Source organism: Salvia hispanica, unplaced genomic scaffold (genome assembly GCF_023119035.1).
Source record: "Salvia hispanica cultivar TCC Black 2014 unplaced genomic scaffold, UniMelb_Shisp_WGS_1.0 HiC_scaffold_422, whole genome shotgun sequence".
Classification (NCBI taxonomy): domain Eukaryota; kingdom Viridiplantae; phylum Streptophyta; class Magnoliopsida; order Lamiales; family Lamiaceae; genus Salvia; species Salvia hispanica.
The window spans coordinates 23,443-34,576 of NW_025952160.1; the positions used below are offsets into that span (position 1 = coordinate 23,443).

At 33.1% G+C, this 11,134-nt stretch overlaps 1 pseudogene; it reads left to right on the forward strand.

Annotated features, from left to right (window-relative positions):
- The first annotated feature begins 7,550 nt into the window (after positions 1-7,550).
- Positions 7,551-9,111, forward strand: LOC125199198 (annotated as a pseudogene).
- Positions 9,112-11,134: the final 2,023 nt, after the last annotated feature.

Below are 11,134 nucleotides of genomic sequence, written 5' to 3' on the forward strand. Positions count from 1 at the left end.
GTGTCCTCAATCATCAATTACACTGTCTTACTACAAGAGATTGATATTCCTTTTTATTGTCCCATTACAAGAATCAATTACATTTTCTAGTGAAAACAACACTTTCATTATCACTTTTCTTATTTTCTTTATTCTATTTTTACTTCTCTACTTAATTTCGATAATTATTTTTTTTAATTTTGTGCAAAAAAGAAAGAAGTTGATCACTTGTTGAGATAAATAGAATGTTTATTTTATACTACTAATAAAATATCAATGGTGAATTAATTGAATGTAGAACAAACTTATCAAATAATAAAAATTAAAAAGATAAATAATGATGGATAAACCGAATCGACAAATGAGGGACTTGATCCCCTGTGGCAAAATGCATAGGAGGGATGCTGTGCAAATCATATCGCTCCACTGATTTTTATTAAGTTAGATTATTTTCTTTTTTGCATAAATGAGTGGCTTTGATCTACACAAGATCCTCATAGTGCATTTTGCCACAGAAGGATCCCAAATCCCAAATGAGACTGAAAATGGCAGATAGAGAGGTAGGTAGTTCATAAAACTTATGAAAACAGTTAATATTATGAAATAGATAAGTCTTAATCTTGATAAACATTAAATAAATACTTATATTAAAATAAATTGAATATGTATACATACATATATTAATTAGAAGTTGTATAATGAATAGCACTTCTTATTTTCTTGAGCACGTATCCTAAGATTCAAAAATAGCATACCATACAAGTGGACAAATATATTGGACAATTATGCTGCCCTAAATTTGTGTGAAGGAGACTGGATCCATTCTGCAATACTCCCCATCTCATTCTATCATTAATTTATATCTATTATTATCTCTGTGCAAATCCAAATAAAATGCCGCAAACACCCTGAACAATTCAAGTTCCACCCCCTTGGGCCAAATTAAACGTGTTTGACCATGTTATGGAATGGAATGGATACATTTATATTGGAGTACATTTTATTATATAAGTTCCAAATACACCACGAAATGACATACAACATTGTGATCAAAATTTTCTTATCAATGCCTTTGGGCGAACTATCGAGCCATGTGAGAAGACATTAATTTAGTTGTTTCTGAAGCAAAAATGATATTTCATCTGCCTCACGATACTTGAGTTAGTTCTTTCTTGCATCTTTGAAAAAATGATGTAATAAATAGTTAGAAATGAGAAGAGAAAGAAAGACAAAATAAAGTGGAGTATTATTTTTCAAAACGAGTCGAAAAAGAAGAACTTCAGTGACGTGGAATGAAGGGAGCAAATTTTTTCTAAGCAAATTTTCTATTTGGGACTGAAAACATGAAGTTTGAGTTCAAAATCTCTTGTTAACTACTCTCTATATTCCATAGTAGTAGAGTCATTTCATTTTTAACACTCATTTTGAAAAAATAAAGTGGTGAGTAATATAAGAAGAATAATGTAGAAAATAATTAAAGTGGAGAATCATTTCATTTTCTTTCTACATTATTCTACTTACTCTTACTCTTTCTCCACTTTAAGTCTCTCTGTCCTTTGTAGTTGAGTCAGTATCTTTTTGGTTGTCCCTACAGAATCAGCATTTCTTATTTTGGTAAAAAACACTAACTTTTTCTTCTCTCTTACTTTATAATCTCTCTTATTTTATTCTCTCATCACCTGTCTACATTTTTCCTTCCCTACTTTATTCTTTCTTCACTTAAATCACTTTTAACACAATTTCTTAAATTCCATGCCGAAAAGAACGCATCTACTAGGAGGAACAAAGGGAGTACCATTTTTTAAAAAGCTACAAATGAAATGACTCTTATCGTGAAAGAGAGCATGTTGTTTACAAGACAAAAGGAGCACTTTTTTTCTTCTTTCATGAAAATTAGCGATGTTACTCCCTTTGTCTTTCAAGATGTCCACCTTCATTTCTCACTCTAGATGTCCATTTTCTACACTTTAAAATAAATATTTTTCTCCTCTTTTTCATTAAAATATTAATTCATATTTTTACTCAAGTTAATCATATTCAATTATTCCATTTAAAATTCTGTGTTATTCAAGAACCATATTGAATTAAACTGAGTTTTGAGATAATGGCATCAGAAGACAATTTCTAAGCGGCTAAGTTTCGGTTGAAAATAATTAACCCTAAAGAATTTGTCTACTTGTGTCACATCACGCACATTTAATTCATTTGCACATGCACACAAATAATTATGCACTGCCTCCCATTAGAATTACACACACTTTGATGGTAACAGTTTAAAGTAAAGAGTTAGTTTTATAAAAGTTAATGGAATATGGACCATTTTTTTATATTGTTTTATAATAAAATGAGTGAATTGGGTTAGTGGAATGTGAGACCTACTTACTATTTATGAAAAACGTGTATGATTTAATCGGTAACTAACCAAACTGGAAAAGTGCTTATTTAATCGGACGATGGAGTAATATCTAAACTCAAGTATATACTTCTGCTACCGGGACAAAAAGCATTAATTAACGTAATTTCTTTTCAAAAGAACATATACTGCACACACCCAACTACAACTATCCCATGAGCAGGTTTATTGGTTATTAGAATCAAATTATTTAATTAGTTAACGCAAAATTGTGGGAAATAAAATATCAAGATTCCATCTGCTAAGACATTGTTATGCTCAATTATTCATCAAATCAAGAAGAAGATCTAGAGTATTAGTATTTTTACTGCCACGAGAGAGCCTCGATATTAATAGTCGTTAATCATGATATAGTTCTATCTTTCGCCAGTTGCTTGTTTCTATGCCAGCTATAAAATAATTTGTTCGCTTTTTAATTATATAAAGAAAAGTACGCCACAAAATGACATACGTACAACATTGTGATCAAGATTTTCTTATCAATGCCTTTGGGCGAACTTTCGAGCCATGTGAGAAAGACACTAATTTAGTTGTTTTTGAAGAAAAAAATTGATATTCTATACTATCTCGTTCTTGAGTCATTTTTTTTCACTCGTTTAAAAAAATAATATAATAAATAGTTAAAATAGTATAGAAGTAAACTAAAAATAGAATAAAGTGGAGTATTATTTTTCTAAAAGCAGTGCAAAAAAAATAACTCAAGTGACGTGGGATGAAGGCAGCAAATTTTCTATTTGGGACCGAAAACAGTGAAGTTTGAATTCAAAATCTCTTGTTAACTACTCACTCCATTCCACAATAGTAGAGTCATTTCTTTTTCAGCACTCATTTTGAAAAATAATTAAAGTGGAGAGTAAGACAAGAGAGAATAATGTAGAGAATAATTAAAGTGGAGAGTCATTTCATTTTGAGCACTCATTTCATTTTCTTCTCTACATTATTATATTCTTCTCTTCTTTACATTTTCTCAATTTAAATATCATTTTTCTAAAAAGTGCTACAAATGAAATGACTCTATTCTTGGAATGAAAGGAGTATGTAGTTTACAAGAAAAAAGGTGCACTTTTTTCGTCTTTCATGAAAATTAGCGATGTACTCCCAAAACAAAGATATCACCTTTCTTTTTTGTTTGTCTCGATGCAGATGTCCTTCTATACTTTAAAATAAATATTTCTCTCTTCTCTATCTATTAAAATATTCATTCACAACCTTTACTCTACCTAATCATATTCAACTATCCCACTTGGGTTCGATTGGTTGCCTTGAAACTATAGGTTAGTGGAATGTTTTCACCCATTTTCCTCTGTTTGGTTCACCTTTGGGAAAGGGTTGTTGACCCGGAAGATAAACGACCCGTCTCAATTTTGGGATAGTAAACCAATTTTTTGAGCTATCTCTACCTCCCTCCACCCTGCGATTAGTTGTATCTATGGTTGCAATAATTAATGCTAAATTAGATTTTACCAACTTCTCCTCATCCACTTCACAAAATTGCTTAAACGCTTCAATTGAGAGGGGGCCTAAATCTCACGCCCAATTAGGGGCAAGCAGAAATTGGGGCAAATCTGATTTGGGAAAGAAGAAACCACTCGCGTCGTTGTGCTCCCTTGACGGGACGACGCGATAGGCTTCAAGCGTGTCTGATGCGGACTTGATTCGGAAGGTATCGATTTCTTCACAATCCTAATTACTTTTCGAACTAGGTTTGTTTTGGTGGAGGAATGAATACAATGTCTGGATTTATGATGGGTTATCTCCATCCACAAAATTAAGTATGATTTTGTTCTCCATTCACAAAATTCTTGTTATATGCTTTCGACCCATTAACAAATTAGAGCAAATGATTGATTTATTTTTTATTAGTAGGTGTTTACGAAAATCACTATTTTTAACTTTTGTGTTGAATTTCTGATTTGTGACATCGATGAATGCATATGCTATTTACTCCATTTTTGCTATTTTTTTATGTTTTGCTTTGCATTGTTGAAGTGTCTTTGTGTATCTTTTGGAAGGAATTGTTGAGATGTTGATTTGTAGGGTGATGAATGAATATGCTAATTACTTCATTTGCGTTGTTTTACTTATTGCGTTGCATTGTTGAATTACGAGGTTTGTGACATTGACACTGATTATGCAAATTACTTCATTCCAAATCATAGGATGCTTCGTCCGGAAGAAAAAGACTGAATACATGTTAGTGTTAGAGGAAATTGTTCAGTAATTACAAAATAAACTTGCTTCTTCTTCGCATCGTGGTTCCTTAATTAGAGGCAAATCCAAAGGAAGGACGTGCTCGGCCAATGTCGAGTTATAGTTTGATAAACAAAAGGCCTAAACAAGTATGCCATATCAACATAATGGTTAGGCTTACAGAAGGGCATGCATTGATAATCTCGAATGGACGGGAACACTTTTGGAAGGCTATGTCACCTATTTTTACCGCTAAATTAGGAATCTGAAATTTTGCCCCTATTTTACCGCTAAATTAGAGTTTAAAGGTAACATGGGGTTTACAAATTAATTCAAGGGACATAGTGGTCTTTTGGTTGCATATTCTATTATTTTGTTATTTTAATAAAATCAAAGAAAATGTGGCTGCAAAATTTTAAACTGCAACCAAACAATGAAAGAGTTACTTATCCTAAATGAAAAGTAGGAACGTATTATAAACAAAGTGATAGTATTTGCTTTCTTACATTTTTCATAGTAGGCAACCAATCGAACCCTTAAAAATACGAGTGTAATTCAAAAACTTGGCCAATTTAAATGAAACTGAATATGTAGTTTTGAGGTAACAATATCAGAAAACAATTTCTAAGCGGCTAATTAGTTTCGGTTGAAAATAATTAACACTAAAGAATTTGTCGTACTTGTGTCACATCACGCACATTTAATTCATTTGCACATGCACATCCCTATGTTGATGTTGAGGGAAATAATTGATATCTAAACTAAAGTATATACTTCTGCTATCGGGACAAAAAGCATGAATTAACGAAATTTCTTTTCAAATTTCAAAAGAATATATACTGACACACAGCAGCCAACTACATCATCAACTACCATAAACGGGTTTTATTGGTTATTAGAATCAAATTATTTAATTAGTTAATGCAAAATAGTGAAAAAATAAAATTATCAAGATTCCATCTACTGAGACATTGTTATGCTCAATTATTCATCAAATCAAGAAGTAGATCTAGAGCATTATTATTATTATTATTGTATTATTATTATTATTATTATTATTTTTACTGCCACGAGAGAGCCTCAATATTAGTAGTCGTTAAACATGTTTCTTGTTTCTATGCCAGCTATAAAATAATTTGTTTACTCTTTAATTATATAAAGAAAAGTACAGCTATACGAGATGCCCGCTGCTGCAAGTATCGGCCTCTTCTATTTGTTTCCTATCCTTCACGTTTTATTTTATAGTTCTGTTTCACTTCATTTCTTTCATAGTATTAATAATACTGGTTACATTAGTGGGCATGGTTTGGAAAAATATGAAGAATTATACAAAAATTAGTATAATAGCGACTCCCAATTTTATAATATTTGTAGACTATTAATGGAATATATAATTTTATTTATTTACTATACTTATAGCATAAAATAAGATAAATAATGATGGGCGCATTAAAAATAGTGAGACAAATACTAGCGACAGAGAGGGTACATAAGACTTATAATGAGTACAATTAATATACAAAATACTAGATTTTAATCTTTACAAACATTAAAAAATCATACATATATCTAAGTGAATAGAAAATTAATTTTTCATTAATAAAAAGCATACATAGGGGTTAATTAATGATTCTTATCCCCTAGTTGAGGTTGCTCCGGAAGTGCAACGAATTATGGTTAAGTTTTTTTTCTTACCCCCAAATTTGTCAGTATTTTTCTCTTAAATTTTTCCATGTTAAAATTTTGGTATGATTTTTCATTGTTTATTCTTTTTTATTTGTAGATTTGTATGCGCCATTTATAGCAATATGTACATCAAACTTTGTGCCCAATTGCCAATATAATACAGTATATAGCCATTTATAGCCGACTCTTGAACACTTACTATATGATAAGAAAAAATGTATCCCTCCATCCCGAAATATCTGAAGCATTTTTTTTAGAGATTTAAGAAATTGATATTTAAAGAAAAATACGTAAAGTATGAGAGAGAGAAAAAAAGAGAAGTAAAAAATACTCCCGTCCATAAAGATTGTTCCATTTTCCATTTATGTCATCCACAAAATTTGTCTCATTTCACTTTTTATCATTTTTGGTAGTGATTCATATTACCTAACTCATTTTTTTATAAAACTAGTACTCCCTCCGTCCCATAATAGATGTCACATTTTTTTTTTAGATTGTCTCACAAGAGATGTCATATTTTTTTTTTTGAAAAAATTCTCTCACATTAATATAAATATACTATTTTCTCATGCTCAAACACAAAACAAAATCTCCTAAAATCTTGTGTCATTACCAGTGTGTCATCTATTATCGACGGGGGAGTATATAAAAGTAGGACTCACATTCATTAACCTTTTCGACTCATTTTTTATTACATTTTAAAACTGGTTGGTCAAAATGAACAATATTTGTGGGATGGAGGAAATAATAAAATATGTAGAGAATAAAGTAAAAGAGATGATTTTATCTAAAAAGAAATGACTTCCCTTTTAGCGAACGTCCAAAAAAAAATATGACTACTTTGTCTCCGCACAACTAGCCATATACCCTTAAATCGTTGAAGGAGAATGGATCCTTCCTACAATAACCCCACTACTCATTTTATCATTACATCCCCTATTATTTTCTGAGCAAAAACCAAATTGAATACCAAATACCCTGACCCTGTGTGAACCTTGAACAGTTCTAAGTTCTACTCACAATTAAACATGCAAAAGAAATAAAAAAGAAAAAAGAAAAATAATTTATAAGACTAGTAATGCTGTCCAACAACCCCACTCGATTTTACGACCAAAAAGAAATCCTCAACTTGCCCTTCCCTCCTCTCTCTATTTCTATATATACCTACCATATTGTCTCTCATTCAATTCAGGAAACCCCCCAAATTTAATTTTTGGCTGCGTTTCCAACTCCAAATTAGCTCACAAGGTGAAACTCTCATTTCCACAAAAATATCAAATTCATGGGCAGTTTACCCAATCAAAAACTTGACACCGGATTCTCCGGTGTCATCAAGCCCCTAGACCCGAAGTTCGGGAGACGGGCATCTAGTCATCGACTTTCTTCGGATTCTACAAGAACGTCGATAAATACCGGTTCGCAGCCAGGTCGAGCCGGGCTACCTGAAGAAGCGGTTACCCGAATCGGCTCCTCACGATGCGGAGCCGATCGAGAAAATCCTCGGGACGTCCAGAACGACATCGTCCCCGGCATCACACACTGGCAGAGCCCTAACTACTTCGCCTACTCCTCGAGCGGGAGCATTGCCGGATTCCTCGGGGAAATGCTGAGCACGGGATTCAACGTCGTCGGTTTCAACTGGATGTCGTCTCCGGCCGCCACCGAGCTCGAGAGCATCGTCATGGACTGGCTCGGGAAGATGCTCAAGCTTCCGTCGGAGTTTTTATTCTCCGGCGGCGGCGGCGGCGTGTTGCAGGGGACCACCTGCGAGGCCATACTCTGCACAATGGTCGCCGCCAGGGATCGAGTCCTGAAGAGGATTGGGAGGGAAAACATCAACAAATTGGTGGTTTACGGATCGGATCAGACGCATTCCGCGATCCAGAAAGCAGCTCAGATTGCCGGAATCAATCCGAGTAATTTTCGCGCCATAGCGACGTCTAAATCGAACGCATTCGGCCTCACAGCAGAGGCATTTCGGGCTCAAGTCGAATCTGACGTGGAATCGGGCCTGGTTCCTCTGTTTCTGTGCGCAACGATTGGAACGACGTCGTCTACCGCAGTAGATCCGCTCGGCCCGCTCTGCTCTGTGGCGAAGGAGTTCAACATTTGGGTGCACGTCGACGCCGCCTACGCCGGAAGCGCCTGCATCTGCCCGGAATACCGCCATTTCCTCGACGGCGTCGAAAACGCCGACTCATTCAGCTTCAACGCGCACAAATGGTTCCTCACAACGCTCGATTGCTGCTGTATGTGGGTGAAGGATCCGAGCGCGTTGGTAAAAGCTCTCTCGACTTATCCGGAATATCTAAGAAACAAAGCTTCCGATGAGAAATCGGTGATCGATTACAAGGATTGGCAGATCACTCTGAGCCGTCGATTCAGATCTCTGAAACTCTGGCTCGTGATCCGGAGCTACGGCGTGGCGAATCTGAGGAAATTTCTGCGAAGCCACATCAAAATGGCGAAGAATTTCGAAGGATTGATCGGAATGGATAAGCGATTTGAGGTGGTGGTGCGAGAAACTGCCACCGTGTGCTTCGCATTTCGCCGATCGAGATCAGCGGAAATCACCAAATCGTGTCGAAGGAGGAGGCGGCGAACAATATAAGCGAAATTACTAGAAACGATAAACGAATCGGGGAAGATTTACATGACGCATGCGGTGATCGGAGGAGTTTATGTGATGCGGTTTGCCGTCGGAGCTACCTTGACGGAGAACAGACACGTCATCTTGGCTTGGAAAATCGTTCAAGAACATGCAAACGCGCTCTTGAACAGTTCCTGATTTTTGCTCATTTTTTTTTTCATTTTTATTTTTATTTCTTAACAATGAAATGTGCAATTCCAGTCATCTGTTTTTTTTTTTTTTTTTTTTTTTTTTTTTTTTTTGAATTTGAATAATATATATAATTAAAATTATATATTATCTTGTGTATATATATGTATTAATGGAGTATATGAAGTTAATATTTTTCAACTAAAAGTTGAAAAATAGTGGTTTTCTTACGAATTAACACTTGTGACGATGTTACAGTGAGTGATAATTTACATATGATTGGAATTAATTATAGATGAAGTGAGGCATACTACTCTATTAATTAATTACACTTTTAAATTTACGTGAATTAGGTGAGACATTGCAACACTGCTAGGCGTCATCCTGCTTAGAATTAGTCGTTACTTGTTCTCTTAAAAGGTCATGTTTATATTTTTTAAATGATGTTTAGGAGCTAAATCACTATCTGAACTATCAAATTACAGGAAATCCTTTGACTGGGTCCATCTAGGATAATTTATATATTTATTTATTATTGTTGGTTGCCAGAGAAGAACTGCTGTGCATGTTCTTGGTGTCAATGATATGATGGATTGTGTGAGATTTAATAAATATGGTGATGAGAATTCAACAAATAAATTTATGAGGGTAGCTAGCTATGAATGATTAATTCATGTATAATCGAGTGAGAGTTATACATACTACTTAATTAGATATAAATTTTAATGCTTATTTCCAAATTCCAACCATATATAGTCGTTATTTAATCCAGGAGTAGTTGATAGAGATATTATTTGAAGAATTGAACTGCACCACCAATAACACATAAATAGTTTGCAAATTCTTTCTTATTTTTGTTGTTTTTGGTGAGTGTCGTATTGTGGGTGGCAGCTGCCTCAGATGTATGCTTTCATCATGGTCGACAAAATAATATATACTTCCTCCGTACTAATAAATATAAAATATTTGATTTTAGTAAGATTTTATATAGTGTATGTTTTTGTAAATTAATAGAGAGAGAGAGAGTCAAAAATAGGCATAGTGTTGTTTCTATTTAACCAAAAAAATGTTTCATTTTTAATGAGGCGAGTCATTCAGAGTTATATACTACTACTATATAAGTATTTTTTAATAAAATAGGAGTATGTTTTAGGATAATCAAATTCTTACATCTGATCAGATTATATTATCCAGTTCTTTACTTATAATTTCTTATGAGCTTTTGTAGAATTTAGAAATGATTGTGTGTGTCTGTTTCCTAACCCGCATACAATATATGGATTAAGTGTAAGATGATAATATTATAACTTTTTCACGAAATTGTATTAGTTTAGAAACACTAATATATATGAGGTGGTCGAACCTACTTTCTATTTGGATTCTTTGTATTAATCAATTGAAAGAAAATCGAACTCGCTGGATCGAATATAATAAAAATTTATAACAAATATAATAAGTACTTACTAATTTTTTTTTGAAAATTAAGGTGAAAGTAACATCATTTTAAGCTTCATCGTGTAAATAATTAAGTTATACTCAACCCTTGAGACTATGGTGAAACTATTGACCATAGAGTGACAGACAACTTTAAATATCAAATTTAATATTATTTTTTCATCCTATAAAGTTTGTTACATATTTTCATTTTCATCCATCTTATAAAATTTATCACGTTAATTTTATTTTTTTTATTTTTAATCTGGTCCTCATATTCTATTAACTCATTTAAAATTATATTTTTATTTTTATATAAAAGTAATATATAAAAATAAGACTTCTATAATTAATTTTTTTAAAAATGTAACAAACTTTGGAGAAATAAAAATAGTACGAATTTTTCTACTAAAATGAGTAACGATAACGAATCTTCATAGGGCAATGAAAAATGCACACGAGTCATGGAACATGTGCCCAAGTCCCCCCACGTATAGCAGTATATTTAATGAGAAGAAATCCAGATCGATCTTACTCTAAAATCGATTTATATTTCTATATAATCATTTACTCAATACTTGAATGTAAATTTTGTTAAAAAGTTGTTTTTTTGAGGATTTGTAATTGGCAATACATATAATATCAAATAATAA